Source organism: Schistocerca serialis, chromosome 11 (genome assembly GCF_023864345.2).
Source record: "Schistocerca serialis cubense isolate TAMUIC-IGC-003099 chromosome 11, iqSchSeri2.2, whole genome shotgun sequence".
In the NCBI taxonomy this organism is placed as follows: domain Eukaryota; kingdom Metazoa; phylum Arthropoda; class Insecta; order Orthoptera; family Acrididae; genus Schistocerca; species Schistocerca serialis.
Window position 1 is genome coordinate 51138546 of NC_064648.1, and position 14618 is coordinate 51153163.

The 14618-nt window shown below is 37.6% G+C and overlaps 1 protein-coding gene across 9 annotated transcripts in view; it reads left to right on the plus strand.

Moving 5' to 3' along the window:
* The window catches only part of LOC126427086 (zinc finger protein 99-like), a 146540-nt gene that overhangs the window by 76764 nt on the left and 55158 nt on the right, over positions 1 to 14618 (plus strand). Inside the window, exon 6 of one of the 9 annotated variants that reach the window (XM_050089270.1) lies at positions 6360 to 6390. The exons of 7 other annotated variants lie outside the window; for them this stretch is intronic. The gene's annotated coding sequence lies outside the window, so the exon portion shown is untranslated. Of the gene's footprint in view, positions 1 to 6359; positions 6441 to 14618 lie in introns of those variants that run through there. One more of the 9 variants, XM_050089267.1, reaches the window with a different exon arrangement.

Consider the following 14618-nt stretch of genomic DNA (forward strand, 5'->3'; position numbering starts at 1 on the left):
AATAGTGCACGGTACATCCAAACCGTCATCGAACCCATCGTTCTACCATTCCTAGACCGGCAAGGGAACTTGCTGTTCCAACAGGACAATGCACGTCCGCATGTATCCCGTGCCACCTAACGTGCTCTAGAAGGTGTAAGTCAACTACCCTGGCCAGTAAGATCTCCGGATCTGTCCCCCATTGAGCATGTTTGGGACTGGATGAAGCGTCGTCTCACGCGGTCTGCACGTCCAGCACGAACGCTGGTCCAACTGAGGCGCCAGGTGGAAATGGCATGGCAAGCCGTTCCACAGGACTACATCCAGCATCTCTACGATCGTCTCCATGGGAGAATAGCAGCCTGCATTGCTGCGAAAGGTGGATATACACTGTACTAGTGCCGACATTGTGCATGCTCTGTAGCCTGTGTCTACGTGCCTGTGGTTCTGTCAGTGTGATCATGTGATGTATCTGACCCCAGGAATGTGTCAATAAAGTTTCCCCTTCCTGGGACAATGAATTCACGGTGTTCTTATTTCAATTTCCAGGAGTGTAGCAACATGTAACCAAGTGCCACTATTCCTTTCCAGTTCCACAAGCTGGAATATCGGGATTTGTGTGTGTTCATGGGGCAGAATTATTGGTTGTTCTGTCATGTTTTGGCTCACACAAGGCGAGCTCCAACAACACTGAGGCAGATGCAGAACCAGTGGAGACAAGGTACTGGAGGACACAATGTGACCACAGTGTGAGATGACCACCATATTGTCTGCTTGCAAGGTGTTACAGGAAATGCATAGTGGAGCAAGGTGATGCTGGAGGACACAATGTGACCACAGTGTGAGATGACCACCATATTGTCTGCTTGCAAGGTGTTACAGGAAATGCATAGTGGAGCAAGGTGATGCTTACAGCAAGTGGTTTGAAAAGCGCAAATAGTGCTACAAAAAGGAGAATTAACTTGGGTAACAGGCAGGATATTAAGAGGAGAAGACTTCATGATGGTGGATCGGAATATAAATCACAATAGGAAAGGTAGTTCATGCAAAACAGTCACCAACACAAGTGAGTGGAGTAATGCTGGATTGGTTTCATTGGTTTTGTAAAATGACATATGTCTATAGAATAACAACTGTGCTGAACAGCAGCTTATTATCCCTGTAGAGTACATGGCTCTAACAACATATCTTATGTGCATCTTCTGGCAATATTACAGTAAAAATAAGTCACGTGGATAAAACTTACTACAGTTCTATCTTTATCAGTGATGAAAAAGTAGAATACACACTGCTATATTATTAAAAGAGAATTTGGAGTACGATAATTCAGTTGAATATTGGGTAGTAATATTGACAGCATGATTCAGTATTTTACGCAATACATAATTGTGTTCAAAAGGAGGATTCTAGAACAGAAATATGTAAATTAATGTAAAGCTGTACATAGATTACCATGCCTTGGTGCACAATGAAATCAATTTACTTCATAAACTCTACATAAATAGGCGTGCCAGCCAGACGAAAGGAAGGTACGACAGATAGTACATCATGGAAACAAGCTAGTTTCAAATATGAAGTCCATTCAAAAAAAGTCCGTTAAAAAACATTGCTTGACATATTCTGCATCACCCAGCAATGAAAACTCTCTCTTCAACATAAACAGGACAGAGGAGTGACCACTCCTGAAGATGGTTGAGGAAAATAGTGTAGGCCAAAGCCTTATCAAATGATGAGAGGTATATGAATTAGGAATTCAATTTGAGTTCCTCAAAGTAGGAATAAATCTTCAAAAGAATGTCTGTACCACAATCTCAGACTCTGCAGAATGTATAGATTCTTTATGCTTGCAGATTCAGATGAGATACAAATGCACAACATAGAACTTACGTCAGTTGTCACACAAAAGCAGACCGAGCATATAAACTGCTAAAAAAAAAAAAATCTGAAATGGCTACAAAGGAACAACAATATATATGTAACATATGTTGACCTACAACAGGTTCTACTTTGTCATACATTGACACATTCCATGGTATTCTGCCAGAGATAGCTGCCATCATATAATTTCATGGTTCATGACTTCAGTACTTAAATAACACCATAAATTTAGGGGCTGGATCTGACGCAAGGTGTGGTTCAGCCAAAATAGTTTCCCGTCGGATTAAATTTGTGATGCTTGAAGAAGGTATGGAACACAAAGTAATTATATGGTCTGACCACCATGTTGGGCAGAACAATAACTGGAGAATTTTAGCACTTTATTTCCATCTGGTTAACTGCAAGTACTGTGGAGAAACACACAAAAAGTTTTTGTGTTGAAATCACAGTTTCCTACCTCGTGACTGGAACATTGCAGTGATTGAGAAAAGAATGTGTCATAAGTTATGGCTCCTTTAGAATGGAAACATGTCATATCTTAGGCCTCTGTAGAACCTTCAAAATTGACCGTTGAGGAGATGATGCAGGAATTGAAGGGCATAGGATCTGTTGAGCTGGTTCTCAAAACAGCACCTGCGTAGAAAATTCCTGGTGTTCTCTGTCTGAAGTTATGCAGTAACAATCCTTGAGGCATATGCTTATTTCATCCACGTGAAAGACATTTTATTTTGAAACATGGTTGTGAACATGAATTAAAAGAAATTCTGTTGTTTTTTGATTTTTGGTTGCTCTACAGTGGTGTACTGAAACTTGTAACAAGAAAAAAAGTGATCTATTGTACATGATGAAGTACATGGAATCAAAGTAAAGGCATTTTATGAAAACATTCAGTGTGCCATCTGTGTGTAATGTGCCAGCTTTGGGTCTCAACTTGATAACACTCATGTTCTATAGCTTTTTTAGGACCAAATTAACAACACTCATGTTCTATAGCTTTTTTAGGACCAAATTAATCAGTTTAAAATAAATATTAGTTTGTATCTTGCTATAATTTTCCTATTTAAAACTTTGGAATTCTACGCAACCTTATCATTACAGCAAAATACAGAGTGATCTGCAGTAATGCCATAAATCAGTTGCTATAATTTTTTTTCGTTTTAATAGTTATTTATTTTCTAAAATCTGTCTTTAGTGCAATTTTAAAAAGCACAACCATTTTCAATAGTCTGCCCCTGCAAACAATACAAATCTGCTATTACTTTGTTATTAACAGTTTTTGTCACTTTCATAAAAGTCTGAAATGTGCAAGACAGCATTATTAATGCACATGCTTCATTTTACTATGATTATGTTCATCTATCAAGTGACACTAACTCAGAATATGATTGATTGGTGCCTTCTTCCAGTCACTAGGAAACTTTCATGGCCTCTGAGGTGTTTGGTAAGCTAGTGTTATAGAAGGAACAAGTTCAGTGTAATATGAGCAGTATTGTACAGCCACCTCATATTGTCCAGGTGTGTTTTTTTTCTATTAAGTGGCTACACAGTAGAAAATTGACAGAAATTGATCATCTCAAAAATCTGTCAGTTTGGTGTTCTTGCCGGTACTGAAAGAAGGAACTCCATTGCAATATCCAATGATGAAATAGGTTTGGAAGAGCAAACTGTATATTTTGGCCATGTGTGTGTTATCTTCAGTTTGTGTGCCAGTAGGGTGCCTGATGGTGATTTCAGTCCAACTGCTGACACTGTTAGGACTCCTTACTGAGAATAACAATCACGATGCGTAATGTTAATGTTACGAAATTGGTCCTATGATGTATTGAGTTTCAGGCTAGTGAACAGATCTGATGTCGGAGTGTACTTCTACAGTCCCATGCATGGGTCAAGGACATCCACCACTGAGTATCTACCCTGTTAAAAGCACCATCTGTCTAGACTAGATTTTGTCAGTCAAGCACCATTTAAAAGTACGAAGTTAGGCATACATTGCAATTGTTAAGGTATACTTAAACAAGATGTGTAAACTGAATTTAAATGCAGTGATAATAAGGAAATATAAACAGTGGCAAAGTTAAATTGAATGGTGTATACTGTCAATGTAAGACACAAAAGTAGAAATAGCCATACTTAAAATCATTATTTTGAATTATATATATTTACATAGCAAGGTTGAATACTTCAGACTGAATATAATGCAGTTCAGTTATGTGAATAATTAGGGATATTTAACAGATTCCCCAATTACATAAGCTACTTCGAAACCAGAACTAAAATCTAAGTTACAACTATGGGGTAATATAAGTTCATCTTTGATGCTGTGTCACTGATCAAAGTTCAGCACAAAACAGAACTATCAGTTGCACAAAGTGAAAGTTCTTCAGTCACAAAAAGATACATCAATTGAATGTAATCAGAAAATGTGAAAATCCTCACGTTTTGCTAAAATCATATCATCCATGCAATTTTAGAGAACTGAAATGGCACAACTGGTTGGCTGCCCAGAGACTTCAGTTCAACTACTGTCAAAACCTACGCAGACTTAACAGTAACTGTTCACCAGCCCAGACTATGTCAGAAACACAAATATATTACCAAAGACTATGAGGCACTGCTTATTTAAAACCTCAAGAAACCATACCATGCTAGTCATCTTCAAACCATCTTACAAAAGTAAATTAAAATAACAATGATTGAAAGTACATAGTTTTTGTTAAAATTAAACAACTTGAAATAATCACCTTCCCATGTTGGTCACTTTAGAAGCTTATTAAACATTCTAAGATAAATATTACATTAAATACCAGTGAAAACATGATAAACTGCCATCATATGCAACTGTTAAAATAACCAAATACAAGGAAATATTTCTATACAAACAAGTGTGTCAAATCAGGTGGGATCATAATTTCCTGCTCATTTACATGGCGCTTTAGGTTACTATGTAGCACATACCAAGTTCAAATTACAACCAATTGAACTGGACCCATCTTGGTCACACTGCGTAATAGTTAATTCATCAAAAAAAATACCTAAACACAAATTCACTAAGGATGATTGATTCGATTCGATTTGATTTTTGTATGAAATCTAAAACAGCTTTGGTCTAATCTGGCACGACCTACACCGAAACAGTTTGTTTTGCAGTATTGCTCCCTGGATATCTAGTAATACCAACCAATGCCCTTATATAGTGCTAGGAGTTCCTTTACCAGTTCTTTATTAGACCCAATTTCTACACTTGTAGTTGCCCCGAAAATTACCAATACCGTGCAGCAGTTTCTTCTGTCTCATCACAGATGCTACATTTAGGGTCTTCTTCCATTATACTCATTGTATGTAGGTGTTGTTTGAAATTCCCATGGCTGGTCATCAGTCCTACCATATGTTTAATCTCTTTTCTATTGAAGCCCAGAATTAGAGATCTTATTTCAAAACACGGCTATGACAACATTACCTTATCATGTTTTTGGTATAGACCTTGGTCCAGTGTTCTGTGTGCTGTCTTCTAAGCCAGTTCCGTAGTTCTAGTTTGATCAAAGCCTTGGTAATTGCCAGGACACGTTCCAGTCCAATGAATGGAGTCTTTGCCCCCATCCTGGCCAATCTGCCGGCTTGTTTGTTGCCACCAATCACTGAGTGGCCAGGGACCCACATTAGGTTTACCCTATTGCTTTCCCCTAGCTCCACTAGAGCCCTGTGACATGCTTAGATCTTGGTGCAGGAGCTGCCAATGATTTCCGGGCTGCCTGGTTGTCTAAATAGATGTAGATGCTATGTATAATCTCCTCCAGACACACCCTGATTGTAGTAATTTCAGCTCGAAATACAGAGACCAGTTTTTATAGAGGGATGATGGCCTCCAGTCTTGGCTGAACCACGTACACCCTGGCCTCAAACACCTTGGTCTGATTTCGACTTTTCAGTGAACCAGGCAGTGTCCCCCATATGGTGACAAATTGTTTTTCCCACTGCTCCCTGCTTCCAGTTATTGTATTGTAAGGCTTGTTGAAGCAGTTTGGAATTGTTATATAATAGGCTGGCATTTCCCCAGCCATTCCTATATTTTCCTCACTCACTATTTTAGTGTGAGAGTCTCGATATCCCAATGAGATCCAGTTTTCACCAGTAACCAAGTAACAAAATTGTTGCCATGAAAGGTGCTAAAATGGTAACTATAAAAACAAGTGAACATAAAAAAATGCACTAAACTGTTGTTTTTTGATGTTGTGTTGATTGTACTAAACTTCATCCAGTGATCATCTTCAAGTGCTAAACAGTGTCAAAACCTTCTGAATACTTCCAGGTGTTGTTCATGTACATGACAAGGCTTGGATGGAGGAGGCCAATATGAAATTGTGGATTAACAATGTTGAAGCAAAGGAAAGTCACTTAGTTGAAGAAGAATTCTCTTCTTGTGCTATATCACATTAGTAGTCATTTGTAATATTTTGTGAAAGAGAAATTGAAGCAGTTAAATACAGAGCTTGCTGTTATTGCAGGATGACTTACTTCACAATTGCAACTTCTTGAAGTCTTGACAAATACACTGCACTGAAGAGCCGTAGAAGCTGGTATATCAGGTAGGGCCTCTTAACAATACCACCACTTGCAAAGTAGGTTAGAAATCGGATCAATAATGTTGTTCCCACAGCATATGTTCGCTTTATCGGGCAACAACAAATTTGACTGTGGATGGTATTGTCAGAATGGAAATAATGAAGTCACTGTAAAAAAGTCATTAATTTTGGCACTTACCTTGAATGGATTCCTATGTAGATTTTGTTGAAGTTATGGCTCATCTTGTTGATTCTAGGGTGACTCCACTTTGACTGCTAGAAGGTCCAGATCTGTATTTTAGCAATATTTGAAGACATAACAAATGCGTTTTTCAGGAAATTGTTAATGATCAAACAATCCCAGATCAGAACAACGGTATGATAGAAATAATTTTTGGCTTGGTGTTCACGATCCACATTTTTATTAAACTAAATGTAAATTCACATATATTTCTTCTTAATTGTCACATCATCAAGAAAACAGTTTTGTATCAATCTTCATTTATTTAATTTCCAATTTAACCAAACACAAGACTTGAATGTTCTTATACAAAGCGAAATAACAACTTCTGCAAAGTGAAACAAAGATTGCTCTGTGCGCATTCACACCGGAACAGTTACAACTAAGTCAAAGATTATGACAGTCTCACAGAAATGAATACACACAAGAACCATATCATTGTAATATATCGATACATCAGAGTACCTTTACATTAATAAAACCAAATGTGAATATTGTCACTAAAAGTCTGTCACTTCGCAGAAAAGTAGTACGATATTACTGCTATCGGGAACTGGGGTTGGAGTGCCGTAATGGTCACGTAAATAATCATTACAGGCCCCAGTGAGCATGCAGAAGTGCTGCAAGACATTGTGGCATGGACTCGGCTAATGTCTGAAGTAGTGCTGGGGGAGAATTGACACCAAGAATCTTGCAGTGCTGACCATAAATCAGAAAGAGTATGAGGGATTGTATATCTTTTCTGAGGAGAATGTCGCGAGACATCCCAGTCATGCTCAGTAATGTTAATGCCAGGGGAATCTGGTGGCCAGCAGAAGTGTTTCTCAGAAGAGTGTTCATGGAGCCACTCTGTAGCAATTCTGGAGGTGTGGGGTGTCACATTCTACTGCTGGAATTGCCCAAGTCTGTCAGATTGCACAATGGATGTGAATGGATGCAGGTGATCAGACATGATACTAACGTATGTGTCACCTGTCAGTCATATCCAAATGTATCAGATGTCCTGTATCACTCCAGCACTTGCCCCACGCCATTACAGAGCCTCCACCACCTTGAACAGTTCCCTGCTGACAGGCAGGGTCCAGAGATTCATGAGGCTGTTTCCGTACCTGTGCACATCCATCTGCTCAATAAAATTTGGAATGGTACCCATGTGACCAGGCAACATGTTTCCAGTCATCAACAGTAGAATGTCACTATTGACAGGCCAAAGTGAGGCGTAATGCTTTGTGTCGTGCAGTCATCAAGGGTGCACGGGTGAGCCTTTGGCTCCAAAAGCCCAATTTAGTGATGTTTTATTCAATGGTTTGCATGCTGATACTTTCTGATGGCCCAGTATTGAAACATGCAGCAATTTGCACAAGGGTTGCACTCCCATCACACTGAATGATTGTCTTCATTTTTTCTTAGTTTCGTTCATGTAGTATCTTTTTCTGGCGACAGCGATTTCAGAAATTTTATATTTTAACAGATTCCATCTTTACACTCAGAAATGCTGTGTCCCATCACTCATGCTCTGGCTATAACATCACATTCGGACTCGGTTACATCTCAATTGCCTGCCATTGTTGCAGCAGTAGATTAGAGATTAGATTAGATCTATAGTAACTGATACAACAGCTGTGCCAGACATATGTTGTCTTATATGATCATTGCCGACCATTGTCATATTCTGCATGTCATTATGCATGCATTACATGTCAGTCTTTGAATATGCATGCTTATACCAGTTTTCTGTAGCACTTACGTGTATTTAAAGTCTATGGAAGGGGAATGGACCAAATGCATGATGGATTAAGCCCAACATGAGTTCATGACAAATGGAGTTCTAAAACGATCTACAAAGAAACAAGTGTGTCAGTCAATAAAGCAGTTGTCATCTTGGGTGAGGGAAAATATTGTTAAATCTTTCAAGAAATAATGCTCTTAATGGTAGTGAAGACCATCTTGTAAATAAAGAGAACAGTGATGCTGAGGAAAGAGGAAAGGTCTGATAATGAATTTCAGTGATTTTTAAAGGCTGACTTTGCAACATAATAAAAAAATGATAAAAATTTAATTTTCTTAAAAATTGCTTGAAAATTAAGATTCACCTTACAGTCAGTAAAATATGGTAGTTGTTTTCTTTGAAAGGAGTTTGATTTGATGTGATGAGCTGACATCAAACAATGCACTTAAGGATTGTTGCTGCTGTCCAGAGGGTCATCAGATTGTGTATAGTGCCACTGTTGTTTACTATATGCTCCTTTCATCTCACCATGCGTGTAAACACAGTCCTATTACAGTAGCACCCAAAAATGTTTTATAGAAAGCATTAATTACAACTACATAGACATAACTGTGTAATGGAAAAAACTGCCATTGGGTAATTGAAAAACATGAAATTGTAATCTATTTAGTAAAAGTCTACATGTAGTTTCAACAAGGTTATGTTGCATCAAGAGACAAGTAATTCTTCTGAATCAAAAGTAATTTGTAGGTCTAAGTGTGTAAAAATAATACTATTTTGAGATCTGAAGAACAAATCAGTATTTGTTGCATACCCATGGGCTTTGATTACAGCTGCACTTCAATTTGGCAGTGAATCCACAAGCTTTTGTAACACGTTAATTCAGAGTTCAGACCATGGATCCAGTAAGATAATAAATTGAACCTTGTTTTAGTAGCTTCTACCATGAACACATCAATTCAGCTCATATCGGAGGCGCCAGTTGAATTTAGATCCAGGCACCGGCTTGGGCACTTAAAAAGTTTGTTTTTGGCCTGGAAAGAATTTTTTAGAAAATAGGTGGAGATGTGTTTCGAATCATGATCTGCTGAAATAGCCAATTATGTGACATGTTGTGTCTCCTACATGGAATCATATTCTTTTTTAAAATGTGACTGTACAGGAAACATCCCCACAACATGACAATTCAACCACCATGCCTAATGATCTACACGTGATCCTCGTTTTTTCCCTTTAGCTTTATTGTTATGCATACAGGGTGAGTAACTATTGCCACCTAGAATAACTCCAAAAGTATGAGAGTAGCTGAAAAGTTTGTGGGACAAATGTTGCATGGTACAACGGGGGCCATAATATGACGTTGGTATTTAGTTGCTAGGTGGGGTCACATCAGAGATATGAAGGTCAACTTTGTTTTTTTAATGGGATGCTATAGTTTGGTACTTACTTTCTGATAGCGGCTATCGAGATGAATCCAATGATGTGCAACAATAAGGTCTTTGAATGTCAACGAAGAGCAAAAGGTGGCATGAACGTCCATTTACAGAAGGTGTTCGAAGTGATGATCATTGGTATCAATGCAGTGCTGCAATCTTCTTGTCATGGATTGACTGGTATTCCTTATCACATCAGCACTTACCGAAGCACATGCTCTTATAATTCTCTCTCATATCTTATGCAAATAGTAAATATTCGCCAAATAGGGCGTATCCATCTAACGTGCCATTGACATGTAAACACTATTTGATGGTTTTGCAATAGAACACTAATAGGAACAGTAAGACTACAATCGTTGAATCAAGTGAATGTGAATGATGTATTCCTTTGAAGAACAGGTTGATAAGCTTCTCATTTACGGAGAATGCCAATGAAATTCAGTGAGAGCTGGTACTGTTGCACTGTGGTTAAAGATCCTTGTGCTACTTTGCATCAAATCACAAGAGAATCTGGCATGAGCCAGAGTAGTGTTGTTCATGTTCTGCATCACCATAAATACCACCCTTACCATATCAATCTCCACCAAGAATTAACTTGTATGGATTGTATGCTTCGCATTAAATTCTGCTGGTGGCTCAACTTCAGATTCAGAGGGATGACACATTTATTAATTTAATTTTATTTACTGACAAGACTACATTCATGGACCATGGAAATGTTAAATTGCATAACATTCATTACTGTGCAACTGAAAATCCATGTTGGTTGCTCCAAGGTGCACACTAGGTCAGTGATGGTGTAGTGTGGGATTCTGGAGGACAGAATTATAGGCCCCTATGTCATAGAAGGCAGTCTTAATAGTAGGAAGTACACCACATTCCTGCAAGAAACAGTAGGTCTGTTATTGGACTAAAAACCTGTAGGAACAAGGAGCAGAATGTGGTATTAACATGATGGGTGTCCGGCACATTTTTCGCTGATGGTTAGAAATGAGTTGCAGAGAAAATTCCCAAATCGTAGGACTTGACACAGAGGTGATGTGTCGTCACCGCTTGACACCTGTGGATTGTTATTGTTTTTGTTATTATTATTATTACTATTATTTCCTTCACTTTCTCAGACGTTAAGTCCGGTTAAAAATGGAGTGACGCGGACCTTGATCAAGCGTCACTTCCTTTTAACTGTACGGTATATGTTATATTGCATTTAGGAACTTTCAGGTAATTGAACATGTATCAATAATTACGGATTTCTGTAGTTGTATATATATGTTTGGATGTAGCTGTATTGCATTGATGTACTGGTGGATATTGTGTGGTATGACTCCTGTAGTTGATAGTATAATTGGTATGATGTCAACTTTATCCTGATGCCACATGTCTTTGACTTCCTCAGCCAGTTGGATGTATTTTTCAATTTTTTTTCCTGTTTTCTTTTGTATATTTGTTGTATTGGGTATGGATATTTTGATTAGTTGTGTTAATTTCTTCTTTTTATTGGTGAGTATGATGTCAGGTTTATGTGGTGTTGTTTTATCTGTTATAATGGTTCTGTTCCAGTATAATTTGTATTCATCATTCTCCAGTACATTTTGTGGTGCATACTTGTATGTAGGAATGTGTTGTTTTAAAAGTTTATGTTGTAAGGCAAGCTGCTGATGTATTATATTTGCTACATTGTCATGTCTTCTGGGGTATTCTGTATTTGCTAGTATTGTACATCCGCTTGTGATGTGATCTACTGTTTCTATTTGTTGCTTGCAAAGTCTGCATTTATCTGTTGTGGTATTGGGATCTTTAATAATATGCTTGCTGTAATACCTGGTGTTTATTGTTTGATCCTGTATTGCAATCATGAATCCTTCTGTCTCACTGTATATATTGCCTTTTCTTAGCCATGTGTTGGATGCGTCTTGATCGATGTGTGGCTGTGTTAGATGATATGGGTACCTGCCATGAAGTGTTTTCTTTTTCCAATTTACTTTCTTCGCATCTGTTGATGTTATGTGATCTAAAGGGTTGTAGAAGTGGTTATGAAATTGCAGTGGTGTAGCCGATGTATTTATATGAGTGACTGCTTTGTGTATTTTGCTAGTTTCTGCTCGTTCTAGAAAGAATTTTCTTAAATTGTCTACCTGTCCATAATGTAGGTTCTTTATGTCGATAAATCCCCTTCCTCCTTCCTTTCTGCTTAATGTGAATCTTTCTGTTGCTGAATGTATGTGATGTATTCTATATTTGTGGCATTGTGATCGTGTAAGTGTATTGAGTGCTTCTAGGTCTGTGTTACTCCATTTCACTACTCCAAATGAGTATAGCATAAGTATTTATAGCTTTTGTCTTGTTTCTTGCTGTCAATTCTGTTTTCAGTATTTTTGTTAGTCTTTGTCTATATTTTTCTTTTAGTTCTTCTTTAATATTTATATTATCTATTCCTATTTTTTGCCTGTATCCTAGATATTTATAGGCATCTGTTTTTTCCATCGCTTCTATGCAGTCGCTGTGGTTATCCAATATGTAATCTTCTTGTTTAGTGTGTTTTACCTTGACTATTCTATTTTTCTTGCATTTGTCTGTTCCAAAAGCCATACTTATATCATTGCTGAATACTTCTGTTATCTTTAGTAATTGGTTGAGTTGTTGATTTGTTGCTGCCAGTAGTTTTAGATCATCCATTTATAGCAAATGTGTGATGTTGTGTGGGTATGTTCCAGTAATATTGTGTCCATAATTTGTATTATTTAGCATGTTGGATAGTGGGTTCAGAGCAAGGCAGAACCAGAAAGGACTTAATGAGTCTCCTTGGTATATTCCGCGCTTAATCTGTATTGGCTGTGATGTGATATTATTTGAATTTGTTTGGATATTAAGTATGGTTTTCCAATTTTTCGTTGCTATGTTTAGGAACTGTATCAATTTAGGATCTACTTTGTATATTTCCAATATTTGTAGTAACCATGAGTGGGGTACACTATCAAAAGCTTTTTGGTAATCAATGTATGCGTAGTGTAGTGACCTTCGTTTAGTTTTAGCTTGATATGTCACCTCTGCATCTATTATCAGTTGCTCTATACATCCTCGTGCTCCTTTGCAACAGCCTTGTTGTTCTTCATTTATAATTTTGTTCTGTGTTGTATGTGTCATTAATTTCTGTTTAATGACGGAAGTTAATATTTTGTATATTGTTGGTAGACATGTTATGGGGCGATATTTAGCTGGGTTCGCTGTGTCTGCTTGATCTTTAGGTTTCAGATAAGTTATTCCTTGTGTAAGTGTATCAGGGAATGTGTATGGGTCTGCAATGTAACTGTTAAATAATTTAGTTAGATGTGAATGTGTTAAGGTGAACATCTTTAACCAGAAATTTGCTATTTTATCATTTCCAGGGGCTTTCCAATTGTGAGTAGAATTAATTGCTTGGGTGACTTCATGTTGCAAAATTATCACTTCAGGCATTTGTGGTATCATCTTGTATGTGTCTGTTTCTGCTTGTATCCACTGTGCATGCCTGTTATGTTGTACCGGGTTTGACCATATGTTGCTCCAGAAGTGTTCCATCTCTGTTATGTTTGGTGGATTGTCTATTTTAATGTGTGTGTTATCTATTGTCTGGTAAAATTTCTTTTGGTTTATGTTGAATGTTTGGTTTTGTTTCCTTCCATTTTCACTTTTTTTGTATCTTCTGAGTCGTTTGGCGAATGCTTGTAATTTCTGCTTCTTTTCGTCTAATTGCTCTATCGCTTCTTGTTGTGAGATTTTACCTAACCCTTTTGTTTTTTTTTTCCGAGATTTCATTTCTTATAAATTGTGTTAGCTGTCCGATGGCTTTTCTCAGTTTTTCTATTTTGATCTGTAACCTGTGTTGCCATGCTGGTTTTGTGGGTTTCTTCTGTGTGTTGGTTGGTTCTGATCTCTGCCTAGTGTGTATATTTAGTGTAGTGAGTGCTCCTATATAAACCAGTAGTTGTAACTCTTCCATAGTTGTGTTTTCATTTATTTTGTTGTGTATGATTGTGTTGATACTTTTTATTGTTGTTTCGACTTGTGGGTTATTTGGTGGTCTATGCAAGAATGGTCTAATGTCTGTATTTGTGTCTTTGTATTCTATATATGTTAGCTGAAATTTTTCTTCTATATCTAACATCTGTGTCACTTCATGTTCTATTTGTGCTTGTTCTGGTGGCTGTCTTAAGATTTCGTTTTCCTCTGATTGTTTAATTGGTGCATGTTGTTCTTTGTTTGTTTGCTTTGGGATGTTTGAGTCCATTACTGTATTTTCTTCTTCTTCTGATTGCACAATATTTTGTTTCAGTATTTGTTGTACTTGTTGTTTGATGTTTTCTAATTCTGACTGGGGTATCCTGTTATTTTTGATTATTACACGGATCTGATCAGCTAGTCGTTGTTCTGTTAAAAATTTTAATTCTGGGTATCTGGTAATAAATGTTGTGTATTCTTGTGATCTGTATCCAGTTGTGTTGGTTCCTAGGTTTGTTGCTTGGTAATAACAGAACATGAGGTGTCGATTAACTTCATCTGACCATCTCATCCTCTGTCTTTGTTTTCCTTCTAGGGTGGTTGCAGGAAGCATATCCTGCGAAACATCTCTATTTGGATTTAAATCATTTTCCAGTTGGCTAGCAGTGTCGTCGTTACCATTGTGGGCGGGCATAGGGTTCAAGCGTCGTCCCCGACCATGACGACGCTTGTCCAAGGCTTCATTAGTTCTGTCCTGAACCAACTAATCACACTAAAAGGGGGTTAGCCCTATTAGTGGTTTGTTCTTTTCGTCGCCT